Raw genomic sequence first — 13,065 nt, forward strand, 5'->3', positions numbered from 1 at the left:
TTAAGCCGACAATCTCCATGGGATCGACCCTTACTCACGTAAGGTATTACTTGGACGACTCAGTGCACTTGCTGGTTAGTTGTGCGGAGTTGTGAAAAGTTTGAATCATAATTTTGTGCACCAAATTTTTGGCGCCGTTGTCGGGGATTGTTCAAGTTTGGACAACTAACGGTTCATCTTGTTGCTTAGATTAGGTAACTTTATTTTATGTTTAAGCTTTTTAATTTTATTTTATTTTTGAAAAAAATAAATTTGTTCTTCAGAATTTTTAAGAATGAATTGTAGTGCTTCTTGAGATATGTTGAAGCCTGGCTGGCTGTTAAGCCATGTCTAATCTTTTGGACTGAGGTTTCTACTTTCCATTGTAGAAAGGACATGTCTGTATTTGTTATGCTGAAGCTTGGCTGGCCATTTGGCCATGTCTAATTCTTTTAGACCGAAACTTTAGACTAATATTGCACGAATCCTGAAATTCTTATTAAAAATTTTGAATTTCTTTACTTTCTTTTTCCAAAATAATTTTCGAAAAATACAAAAAATTTAATAAAATCATAAAACCAAAAAAATTTTTGTGTTTCTTGTTTGAGTCTAGTGTCAAATTTTAAGTTTGGTGTCAATTGCATGTTTTAATTTTTCTTTAATTTTCGAAAATTCATCATGTGTTCTTCTTTGATTTTCAAATTGTTCTTGATGATTTTCCTTGTTTGATCTTTGATTTTTCTTGTTTTGTATCTTTTTCTTGTTTTTCATATGCAATTTCGAATTAGTAGTGTCTAAAGTTTAAAAATTTTTAAGTTTGGTGTCTTGCATGTCTTTCTTTTCTTAAAGATTTTCAAAAATATGTTCTTGATGTTCATCATGATCTTCAAAGTGTTCTTGGTGTTCATCTTGACATTCAAAGTGTTCTTACATACATTTATTGTTTTGATCTTAAATTTTCATGTTTTGTTTCATTTTTGTTGTTTAATGAAGAAAGAGAAAAAAAAAACAAAATAATATTTCTTCATTAATTCAAAAATTAAAAATAATATCTTTCCCTTATTTCACTCATAAATTTCAAAATTTTGAGTTGATTTGGTCAAATTTTTTTTTAAAATTTAGTTGTTTCTTGTTAGTCAAGTCAAAATTTCAATTTAAAATTTTTATCTTTTCAAATCTTTTTCAAAAATCAAATCTTTTTCATCTTTCTTTTATGTTTTCCGAAAATTTTTTAATTAATTTTCAAAATCTTTTTCTTATTTTATTTCATAATTTTCGAGATTATTGCTAACATTTAATGTTTTGATTCAAAAAATTTCAAGTTTGTTATCAATCTTTAAATGTTAGAATCATATCTTTTAGTTTCTTATTAGTCAAGTCATCAACTTTAATTTTCAAAATCAAATCTTTTTAAATTTCTTTTTCAAATCTTTTTCAAAATAAATTTCAATCATATCTTTTTCAAAACTTAATTTCAAAATCTTTTTCTAACTTCTTATCTTTTGAAAATTTATTTTCAAATATTTTTCAATTAACTACTTGACTTTTTTGTTTGATTTTAAAAAGTTTTCTATTTCTTATCTTTTTCAAAACCACCTAACTACTTTTCTCTCTCTCTAATTTTCGAAAACCACTAACCTCTTTTTCAAAATTCTTTTTAATTAACTAATTGTTTTAAATTTTAATTTTATTTATTTATTTTCGTAAATTTTGAATTTTAGCTAATAATTAAAATAAAAACAAAAATATTTTTCTTTTTATTTTAATTAATATTCGAATTCTCTCTCTCTCATCTCTTTCTATTTATTTATTTATTTACTAACACTTCTCTTCTTAAAATTCGAACCCTCTCCCTCTCTCTGTGTTCGAATTCTTCTTGTTCTCCCTCTACCTCATTCCTCTATTCTTCCATTCTTCTACTCACATAAAGGAATCTCTATACTGTGACATAGAGGATTTCTCTTCTCTCTTTGTTCTCTTCTTTTTCATATGAGCAGGAACAAGGATAAGAACATTCTTGTTGAAGCTGATCCTGAACCTGAAAGGACTCTGAAGAGGAAGCTAAGAGAAGCTAAAGCACAACACCCTAGAGAGGACCTAACAGAAATTTTTGAAAAAGAAGAAGACATGGCAGCCGAAAATAACAACAATGGTGGAGATGCAAGGAAGGTGCTTGGTGACTTTACTGCACCAACTTCTGACTTCTATGGAAGAAGCATCTCAATTCCTGCAATTGGAGCAAACAACTTTGAGCTTAAGCCTCAATTAGTTTCTCTTATTGGTGCACAAATTGTGAATCACACTTTTCACAACTCGTACCACTAACCAGCAAGTACACTGGGTCGTCCAAGTAATACCTTACGTGAGTAAGGGTCGAATTCCACGGAGATTGTTGGCTTGAAGCAAGCTATGGTTATCTTGTAACACTTAGTCAGGATATAATATCAATAATAATTCTTAGTTTTAATTGTAAAAGTCAAGGGGCATAAAATAAATACTTGTTACTCAATAATGGAGAATATGTTGGGGTTTTGGAGATGCTTTGTCCTCTTTATTTCATCTTTTCTCTTGTACTCCTCTCCACACACGCAAGGCTCCTTCCATGGCAAGCTGTATGTAAGGTGTCACCGTTGTCAATGGCTACTTCCCGTCCTCTCAGTGAAAATGGTCCAAATGCTTTGTCACAGCACAGCTAATCATCTGTTGGTTCTCGATCATGTCGGAATAGAATCCCTTGATTCTTTTGCGTCTGTCACTACGCCCAACAATCGCGAGTTTGAAGCTCGTCACAGCCATTCAATCCTTGAATCCTACTCGGAATACCACAGACAAGGTTTAGACTTTCTGGATTCTCATGAATGCCACCATCAATTCTAGCTTATACCACGAAGATTCTGATTAAGAAATCTAAGAGATACTCATTCAATCTGATGTAGAACGGATGTAGTTGTCAGGCACACGTTCATGGATTGAGGAAGGTGATGAGTGTCACGGATCATCACCTTCTTCATAGTGAAGCGCGAATGAACATCTTAGATAGGAACAAGGGTGTTCGAATGGAGAACAGAGATAATTGCATTAATTCATCAAGACGCTACAGAGCTCCTCACCCCCAACAATGGAGTTTAGAGACTCATGCCGTCAAAGAGTACAAAGTTCAGATCTAAAGCTTCTCACGTGCTTGGGCTGTTTTGGGCGTTCAACGCCAGGTTGTAACCTGTTTCTGGCGTTGAACTCCAACTTGTAACTTGTTTCTGGCGCTGGACGCCAGACTGCAACATGGAACTGGCGTTGAACGCCAGTTTACGTCATCTATCCTTGAGCAAAGTATGAACTATTATATATTGTTGGAAAGCCCTGGATGTCTACTTTCCAACGCAATTGAGAGCACGCCATTTAGAGTTCTGTAGCTCCAGAATATCCACTTTGAGTGCAGGGAGGTCAGAATCCGACAGCATCAGCAGTCCTTTTTCAGCCTGAATCAGATTTTTGCTCAGCTCCCTCAATTTCAGCCAGAAAATACCTGAAATCACAGAAAAACACACAAACTCATAGTAAAGTCCAGAAATGTGATTTTTAATTAAAAACTAATAAAAATATACTAAAAGCCAACTAAATTATACTAAAAACTAAGTAAAAATAATGACAAAAAGCATATAAATTATCCGCTCATCACAACACCAAACTTAAATTGTTGCTTGTCCCCAAGCAACTAAAAACAAAGTAGGATAAAAAGAAGAGAATATACAATGAATTCCAAAAACATCTATGAAGATCAGTGTTAATTAGATGAGCGGGGCTATTAGCTTTTTGCTTCTGAACAGTATTAGCATCTCACTTTATCCTTTGAAGTTCAGAATGATTGGCATCTATAGGAACTCAGAATTTAGATAGTGTTATTGATTCTCCTAGTTCAGTATGTTGATTCTTGAACACAGCTACTTTATGAGTCTTGGCCGTGGCCCTAAGCACTTTGTTTTCCAGTATTACCACCGGATACATAAATGCCACAGACACATAACTGGGTGAACCTTTTCAGATTGTGACTCAGCTTTGCTAGAGTCCCCAATTAGAGGTGTCCAGGGTTCTTAACCATACTATTCTTTTTGCTTTGGACCTCGACTTTAACCGCTCAGTCTCAAGTTTTCACTTGACACCTTCACGCCACAAGCACATGGTTAGGGACAGCTTGGTTTAGCCGCTAAGGCCAGGATTTTATTCCTTTAGGCCCTCCTATCCACTGATGCTCAAAGCCTTGGATCCTTTTTATTACCCTTGCCTTTTGGTTTTAAGGGCTATTGGCTTTTTGCTCTTGCCTTTTGGTTTAAAGAGCTTTTGGCTTTTTCTGCTTGCTTTTTCTTTTTCTTGCTCTCTCTTTTTTTTTTTTTGCATTTTTTTCTGCAAGCTTTGTTCTTCACTGCTTTTTCTTACTTCAAGAATCATTTTTATGATTTTTCAGATTATCAAATAACATTTCTCCTTTTTCATCATTCTTTCAAGAGCCAACAATTTTAACATTCATAAACAACAAATTCAAAAGACATATGCACTGTTCAAGCATTCATTCAAAAAATAAAAAGTATTGCCACCACATCAAAATAATTAAATTATTTTAAAATTCGAAATTCATGTAATTCTTTTTCTTTTTCAGAAAACAATTTTCATTTAAGAAAGGTGATGGATTCATAGGACATTCATATCTTTAAGACATAGATACTTAGATACTAGTGATCATATAGTAAAGACACAAACATAATTAAACATGAAGCATAGTAAACGAAAAACAGGAAAATAAGAACAAGGAGATTAAGGAATGGGTCCACCTTAATGAGGGTGGCGTCTTCCTCTTCTTGAAGAACCAATAGTGCTATTGAGCTCCTCTATGTCTCTTCCTTGCCTTTGTTGCTCTTTCCTCATAGCTCTTTGATCTGCAATCAATTGCTCTACCACTGAATTATGGAAAAACAAAAGCAATGCTTTTACCACACCAAACTTAAAAGGTTTGCTCGTCCTCGAGCAAAAGAAGAAAGAAGTGAAGATGGAGGAGATGGAAGTGTGTGAATGGGTGGGTTTGGGAGGGAAATGGTTTGAATTTGAATGGTGAGGTAGGTGGGGATCCTGTGGGGTCCACAGATCCAGTGGGGTCAAGGATTTAGCATCCCTGCTCCAATTAGGTGTACAAAATGCCCTTATTGTGCAATCCTGGCGTTTAACGCCAGACTGCTGCCTGTTTCTGGCGTTTAACGCCAGACTGATGCTTGTTTCTGGCGTTAAACGCCAGCTTGGTGCTTGTTTCTGGCATTAAACGCCAGACAGATGCTTGTTTCTGGTGTTTAAATGCCAGAATGATCTTCCTCCAGGGTGTGCTATTTTTCATGCTGTTTTTCATTCTGTTTTTGATTTTCCATTTGTTTTTGTCACTTCACATGATCATCAACCTAAAGAAAACATAAAATAGGAATGGAAAATAAATAGATATAATTAAATAACATTGGGTTGCCTCCCAACAAGCGCTTCTTTAATGTCAATAGCTTGACAGTGAGCTCTCATGGAGCCTCACAGATAATCAGAGCAAGGTTAGGACCTCCCAACACCAAACTTAGAGTTTGAATGTGGGGGTTCAACACCAAACTTAGAGTTTGGTTGTGGCCTCCCAACACCAAACTTAGAGTTTGACTGTGGGGGCTTTGGTTGACTCTGCAGTGAGAGAAGCTTTTCATGCTTCCTCTCCATGGTTACAGAAGGAGAACCTTGTGTCTTATAGTTTGCAATGTCTTCAAACCACAGAGCTTCCTGAATAGCAAACAATTGCTCATCTGGAAAGGTTTCAGAGATTTCAGTAGGAGGGAGGGATGCTCCTGCTACTGGTTCTATCCGGGACAGGTGATCAGCTACTTGATTCTCTGTCCCTTTTCTGTCTCTTATTTCTATATCAAACTCTTGCAAAAGCAACACCCATCTTATGAGCCTGGGCTTTGAATCCTGCTTTGTGAGTAGATATTTAAGAGCAGCATGGTCAGTGTACACAATCACTTTTGATCCTACTAAGTAGGATCTAAACTTGTCAATGGCATAAACCACTGCAAGTAATTCTTTTTCTGTGGTTGTGTAATTTTTCTGGGCATCATTTAAAACACTGCTAGCATAATAAATGACATGCAGAAGCTTGTTATGCCTCTGTCCCAATACTGCACCAATGGTATAGTTACTGGCATCACACATTAGTTCGAATGGTAATGTCCAGTGGTGCAGAAATAACTGGTGCTGTGACCAGCTTAACTTTCAGGGTCTCAAACGCCTGCAGACACTTTGTGTCAAACACAAATGGCGTGTCAGCAGCTAGCAGATTGCTCAGAGGTTTTGCAATTTTTGAAAAATCTTTTATAAATCTCCTATAGAATCATGCATGCCCCAGAAAGCTTCTGATTGTCTTAACATTGGCAGGTGGTGGTAATTTTTCAATTACTTCAACTTTAGCTTGATCCACCTCTATTCCCTTGTTTGAAATTTTATGCCCAAGGACAATCCCTTCAGTCACCATAAAGTGACATTTTTCCCAGTTTAAAACTAGGTTGGTCTCTTGGCATCTTTTCAGAACAAGTGCTAAATGGTTAAGGCAGGAGCTGAATGAGTCTCCAAATACTGAAAAGTCATCCATGAATACTTCCAGAAACTTCTCTACCATATCAGAGAAGATAGAGAGCATGCACCTCTGAAAGGTTGCAGGTGCATTACACAGACCAAAAGGCATCCTTCTGTAGGCAAACACTCCAGAAGGACATGTGAATGCTATTTTCTCTTGGTCCTGAGGATCTACTGCAATTTGGTTGTAACCAGAATAGCCATCCAAAAAGCAGTAATATTCATGACCTGCTAGTCTCTCTAGCATCTGGTCTATGAATGGTAAAGGAAAATGATCCTTCCTGGTGGATGTATTGAGCCTTCTGTAGTCAATACACATACGCCACCCTGTAACTGTTCTTGTAGGAACCAGTTCATTCTTTTCATTATGAACCACTGTCATTCCTCCCTTCTTAGGGACAACATGGACATGGCTCACCCAGGGACTATCAGAAATAGGATAGATAATCCCAGCCTCTAGTAACTTAGTGACCTCTTTCTGCACCACCTCCTTCATGGTGGGATTTAGCCGCCTCTGTCGTTAAACCACTGGCTTAGCATCATCCTCCAATAGGATCTTGTGCATGCATCTGGCTGGGCTAATGCCCTTAAGATCACTTATGGACCACCCAAGAGCTGTCTTGTGTGTCCTTAGCACCTGAATTAGTGCTTTCTCTTCCTGTGGCCCTAAAGCAGAGCTTATGATTACAGGAAAAGTGTCACCTTCTCCCAGAAATGTATATTTCAGGGATGGTGGTAGTGGTTTGAGCTCGGGTTTAGGAGGTTTCTCCTCTTCCTGAGGAGTTTTCAAAGGTTCTTTTATTTCCTCTGGTTCCTCCAGATCAGGCTGAACATCTTTAAAAATGTCCTCTAGCTTTGATTCGAGACTCTCAGTCATATGGACCTCTTCCACCATGGAGTCAATAATATCAACGCCCAGGTAGTCGTCTGATGTGTCTAGATGTTGCATAGCTTTGACAACATTCAACTTAAACTCATCCTCATTGACTCTCAGGGTTATCTCCCCTTTTTGGACGTCAATGAGGGTTCGTCCAGTTGCTAGGAATGGTCTTCCTAGAATGAGAGTTGCACTCTTGTGCTCCTCCATTTCCAGCACTACAAAGTCAGTAGGGAAGGCAAATGGCCCAACCTTAAGAATCATGTCCTCAATTATGCCTGATGGGTATTTAATGGAGCCATCAGCAAGTTGAAGACAGATCCGGATTGGTTTGACCTCTTCAGTCAAGCCAAGCTTTCTGATAGTGGATGCAGGGATTAGGTTGATGCTTGCCCCAAGATCACATAGAGCTATCTTGGTGTAGTTACCCTCTAATATGCATGGTATAATAAAGCTCCCGGGATCTTTAAGCTTTTCTGGGAAGCTTTTCAGAATGACTGCACTATATTCTTCAGTGAGGAGAACTCTTTCAGTTTCTCTCCAATCCTTCTTATGACTCAAGATATCTTTCATGAACTTGGCATAAGAGGGTATTTGCTCAAGTGCCTTTGCAAACAGAATCTTTATTTCAAGAGTCCTGAGATAGTCTGCAAAGCGAGCAAATTGCTTATCCTGCTCCTCTTGGCGGAGTTTTTGAGGATAAGGTATCTTGGCTTTGTACTCCTCAGCCTTGGTTACTGCAGGTTTATTTCCTATAGAAGTGGTTGGGAAAGCCTTTTTAGAGGGGTTGTTATCAGCACTTGTGTGTGTCTGATCCCTCACTGGCGTTTGAATGCCAGGGTTGGAAGCTTGAATGGCGTTGGACACCAACTTCCTACCTGTTTCTGGCGTTTGAACTCCAGAACTAAGCTTCCATTGGGCGTTTGACGCCAGCTCCTTGCCTGTTCCTGGCGTTTGAACGCTAGAACTGTGCGTGGGTTGAGCGTTTAACGCCAGCTCTGCACCCTTTTCTGGCGTTTGAACGCCAGAGTTATTCCTCTCTAGGCTCTTACTGTTCTCAAAGGGATTTTGGATAGTATTTTGCTCATCCTCTGTCAGTTTTTCTTTTTTTAGCTTTCTGTTGCTCTGAAGTGAGGTATTTAATATTTTCCCACTTCTTAATTGAACTGCTTGGCACTCTTCTGTTATTTGTTTTGATAACTGCTGTTTTGTTTGCTTCAACTGTACTTTCATATTCATATTAGCCATTCTTGTGTCTTGTAGTATCTCCTTGAATTTTGCTAGCTCTTTTGTTAGAAAATCTAATTGCTGATTGAATTTAGTAACTTGTTCTGCAGGACTGAGTTCAGCAGTTACTGTTTTAGCCTCTTCTTTCATGGAAGATTCACTATTTAGGTACAGATGCTGATTTCTGGCAACTGTATCAATGAGCTCTTGAGCTTCTTCAATTGTCTTTCTCATGTGTATAGATCCACCACCTGAGTGGTCTAGAGAAATCTGAGCTTTTTCTGTAAGCCCATAATAGATGTCTAACTGCACCTATTCTGAAAATATTTCAGAGGGGCATTTTCTTAGCATCTCTCTGTATCTCTCCCAGGCATCATAAAGAGATTCATTATCTCCTTGTTTAAAGCCTTGGATGTCCAACCTTAGCTGTGTCATCCATTTTGGAGGGAAGTATTGATTCAGGAATTTTTCTGACAGCTGTTTCCATGTCCTTATGCTAGCCTTAGGTTAGTTATTTAACCACCTCTTAGCTTGGTCTTTTACAGCAAATGGAACAGTAATAATCTATAGACATTCTGATCTACTTCCTTATCATGTACTGTGTCAGCAATCTGTAAAAACTGTGCCAAAAACTCTGTAGGTTCTTCCTGTGGAAGACCGAAATACTGGCAACTTTGCTGCACCATGATAATGAGTTGAGGATTCAACTCAAAGCTACTGACTCCAATGGAGGGTATACAGATACTACTCCCATCTGAAGCAGTAGTGGGGTTAGCATATGACCCCAGAGTCCTTCTAGACTGTTCATTTCCACTTAGGTCCATGAAATAAAATAAAATAAAAGAAAATAAATGAAAAATTGACTATAAATTCAAAAATTTGAAGAAAAATAAAATAAAAGAAAATTAAAAACTAAATTAATTAATTAAAAAGATTAGAAAAAAATGTGGGTTAGGATTTTCAAAAAAAATGAAGAGAGAGAAATTGGTTAGGAAGTTTTGAAAAAGATATGTCTTAAAATTAAAGATACTTGTAAGAAAATAAAATAAAAAAATAAAAAAGAAAAGATATGAAAAACATTTGATTTTAAAATTTGAGATTAGAAAAGATAAGATAGGCTAGGTAAGAGAAGATAAGGAATTTAAATTAAAAAGTTTTGAAAATTAAATTTGAAATTTGAAAATTTTGAAATTTGAAATAAGATAAGATAAGATTTTGAAAAAGATATGATTTTTTTTTTGAAAAAGATTTAAATTTTGAAAATTTAAAACTAAGATAAGATAAAATTTTAAAATAAAATCTGAATTTTTAAAAGAAAAATTCGAAAAATCAATTAAAATAAAGGAAAAAGATATTTTTGAATTTAAAGAGGAAAGAGAAAAATAATAAGATAGCACAAGACTTAAAATTTTTAGATCTAATGTTCCTTGTTTTCGAAAATTTTGGAGGGAAAACACCAAGGGACACCAAACTTAAAAATTTTAAGATCAAGACACAAGGAAAACTCAAGAACACTTTGAAGACTCACAAGAACAACAAGAACAAAAGAAAGAACACCAAACTTAAAATTTTTAGAAAACCTCAATAAAATTTTCGAAAATTATAGAAAGATTGACAAGAAAACACCAAACTTAAAGTTTGGCACAAGATTTAATCAAAGAAAAATTATTTTTGAAAATGTTTTAAAAAAGAAGATAGCCAATTACTAAGAACATAAGCATCACGCTCTAGCCAATTGAGCTATAAATTTAAAGTGTTTTAACAAGGTATTTAATAAAAATTTTTTTTAGATACTAATAATTCGAAAATACTCAAGAAAAACAAGAAAAATCACAAAACAAGAAAAACTAAAGATCAAACAAGGAAAATAAACAAGAACAGCTTGAAGATTAAGAAAGAACAATGAACACAATTTTGAAAACTTAAAAGAAAATAAAAACATGCAATTGACACCAAACTTAAAATATAAAACTAAACTCAAATAGAAAAACTCAATTATTAGTAAAAATAAAAATAAAATAAAATAAAATAAAAAAATAAAGTTTCGAAATTTTTTTTTGAAAAAGAAAATAAGGATTCTAAAATTTTAACAAGAACAATATTAAAAGACTCTGACCCAAAAGACAAAATCTTCCTAATCTAAGCAACAGGATGAACCGTCAGTTGTTCAAACTCGAACAATCCCCGGCAACGGCGCCAAAAACTTGGTGCACGAATTGTGAATCACACTTTTCACAACTCGTACCACTAACCAGCAAGTGCACTGGGTCGTCCAAGTAATACCTTACGTGAGTAAGGGTCGAATCCCATGGAGATTGTTGGCTTGAAACAAGCTATGGTTATCTTGTAACACTTAGTCAGGATATAATATCAATAATAATTCTTAGTTTTAATTGTAAAAGTCAAGGGGCATAAAATAAATACTTGTTACTCAATAATGGAGAATATGTTGGGGGTTTTGGAGATGCTTTGTCCTCTTTATTTCAGCTTTTCTCTTGTACTCCTCTCCACACACGCAAGGCTCCTTCCATGGCAAGCTGTATGTAAGGTGTCACCATTGTCAATGGCTACTTCCCGTCCTCTCAGTGAAAATGGTCCAAATGCTCTGTCACAGCACGGCTAATCATCTGTTGGTTCTCGATCATGTCGGAATAGAATCCCTTGATTCTTTTGCGTCTGTCACTACGCCCAACAATCGCGAGTTTGAAGCTCATCACAGCCATTCAATCCTTGAATCCTACTCGGAATACCACAGACAAGGTTTAGACTTTCTGGATTCTCATGAATGCCGCCATCAATTCTAGCTTATACCACGAAGATTCTGATTAAGAAATCTAAGAGATACTCATTCAATCTGATGTAAAACGGATGTGGTTGTCAGGCACACGTTCATGGATTGAGGAAGGTGATGAGTGTCACGGATCATCACCTTCTTCATAGTGAAGCGCGAATGAACATCTTAGATAGGAACAAGGGTGTTTGAATGGAGAACAGAGATAATTGCATTAATTCATCAAGACGCTGCAGAGCTCCTCACCCCCAACAATGGAGTTTAGAGACTCATGCCGTCAAAGAGTACAAAGTTCAGATCTAAAAATGTCATGAGGTGCGAAATAGACCTCTAAAAGTTGTTTAAATACTAAACTAGTAACCTAGGTTTACAGAAAATGACTAAACTATGATAGATGGTGCAGAAATCCACTTCTGGGGCCCACTTGGTGTGTGCTGGGGCTGAGACTTAAGCTTCTCACATGTCTGGGCTGTTTTGGGCGTTCAACGCCAGGTTGTAACCTGTTTCTGGCGTTGAACTCCAACTTGTAACTTGTTTCTGGCGCTGGACGCCAGACTGCAACATGGAACTGGCGTTGAACACCAGTTTACGTTGTCTATCCTTGAGCAAAGTATGGATTATTATATATTGCTGGAAAGCTCTGGATGTCTACTTTCCAACGCAATTGAGAGCGTGCCATTTGGAGTTCGGTAGCTCCAGAAAATCTACTTTGAGTGCAGGGAGGTCAGAATCCAACAGCATCAGCAGTCCTTTTTCAGCCTGAATCAGATTTTTGCTCAGCTCCCTCAATTTCAGCCAGAAAATACCTGAAATCACAGAAAAACATACAAACTCATAGTAAAGTCCAGAAATGTGATTTTTAATTAAAAACTAATAAAAATATACTAAAAACCAACTAAATCATACTAAAAACTAAGTAAAAATAATGCAAAAAAGCGTATAAATTATTTGCTCATCACTTATGCAGTAGAATTGCAAGTTTCATGGACTTCCATTGGAAGATCCTCATTAGTTCTTAGCTGAATTTTTACAAATCTGTGACACTATTAAGACCAATGGGGTTAATCCTGAGGTCTACAGACTTATGCTTTTCCCCTTTGCTGTAAGAGACAGAGCTAGGATATGGTTGGACTCACAACCTAAAGAAAGCCTGAACTCTTGGGAAAAGTTGGTCAATGCTTTCTTGGCCAAATTCTTTCCACCTCAAAAGTTAAGCAAGCTTAGAGTGGAAGTCCAAACCTTTAGATAGAAGGAAGGTGAATCCCTCTATGAAGCTTGGGAAAGGTACAAGCAATTGATCAGAAGGTGTCCTTCTGACATGCTTTCAGAATGGAGCATCTTATGTATATTCTATGATGGTCTGTCTGAATTGTTCAAGATGTCATTAGATCACTCTGCTGGTGGATCTCTTCATCTGAAGAAAATGCCTGCAGAAGCCCAGGAACTCATTGAAATGGTTGCAAATAACCAGTTCATGTACACTTCTAAAAGAAATCCTATGAATAATAGGTTGACTCAGAAGAAAGGAGTTCTTGAGATTGATACTCTG

General features: G+C 36.4%; 1 non-coding gene across 1 annotated transcript; it reads right to left on the reverse strand.

Annotated features, from left to right (window-relative positions):
- Positions 1–12,732: 12,732 nt before the first annotated feature.
- LOC112788296 (small nucleolar RNA R71) lies at positions 12,733–12,840 on the reverse strand. The gene has a single exon (XR_003195665.1). It is a non-coding gene; the product is annotated as a small nucleolar RNA R71 (small nucleolar RNA).
- Positions 12,841–13,065: the final 225 nt, after the last annotated feature.

Source organism: Arachis hypogaea, chromosome 20 (assembly GCF_003086295.3).
Source record: "Arachis hypogaea cultivar Tifrunner chromosome 20, arahy.Tifrunner.gnm2.J5K5, whole genome shotgun sequence".
Classification (NCBI taxonomy): Eukaryota; Viridiplantae; Streptophyta; class Magnoliopsida; order Fabales; family Fabaceae; genus Arachis; species Arachis hypogaea.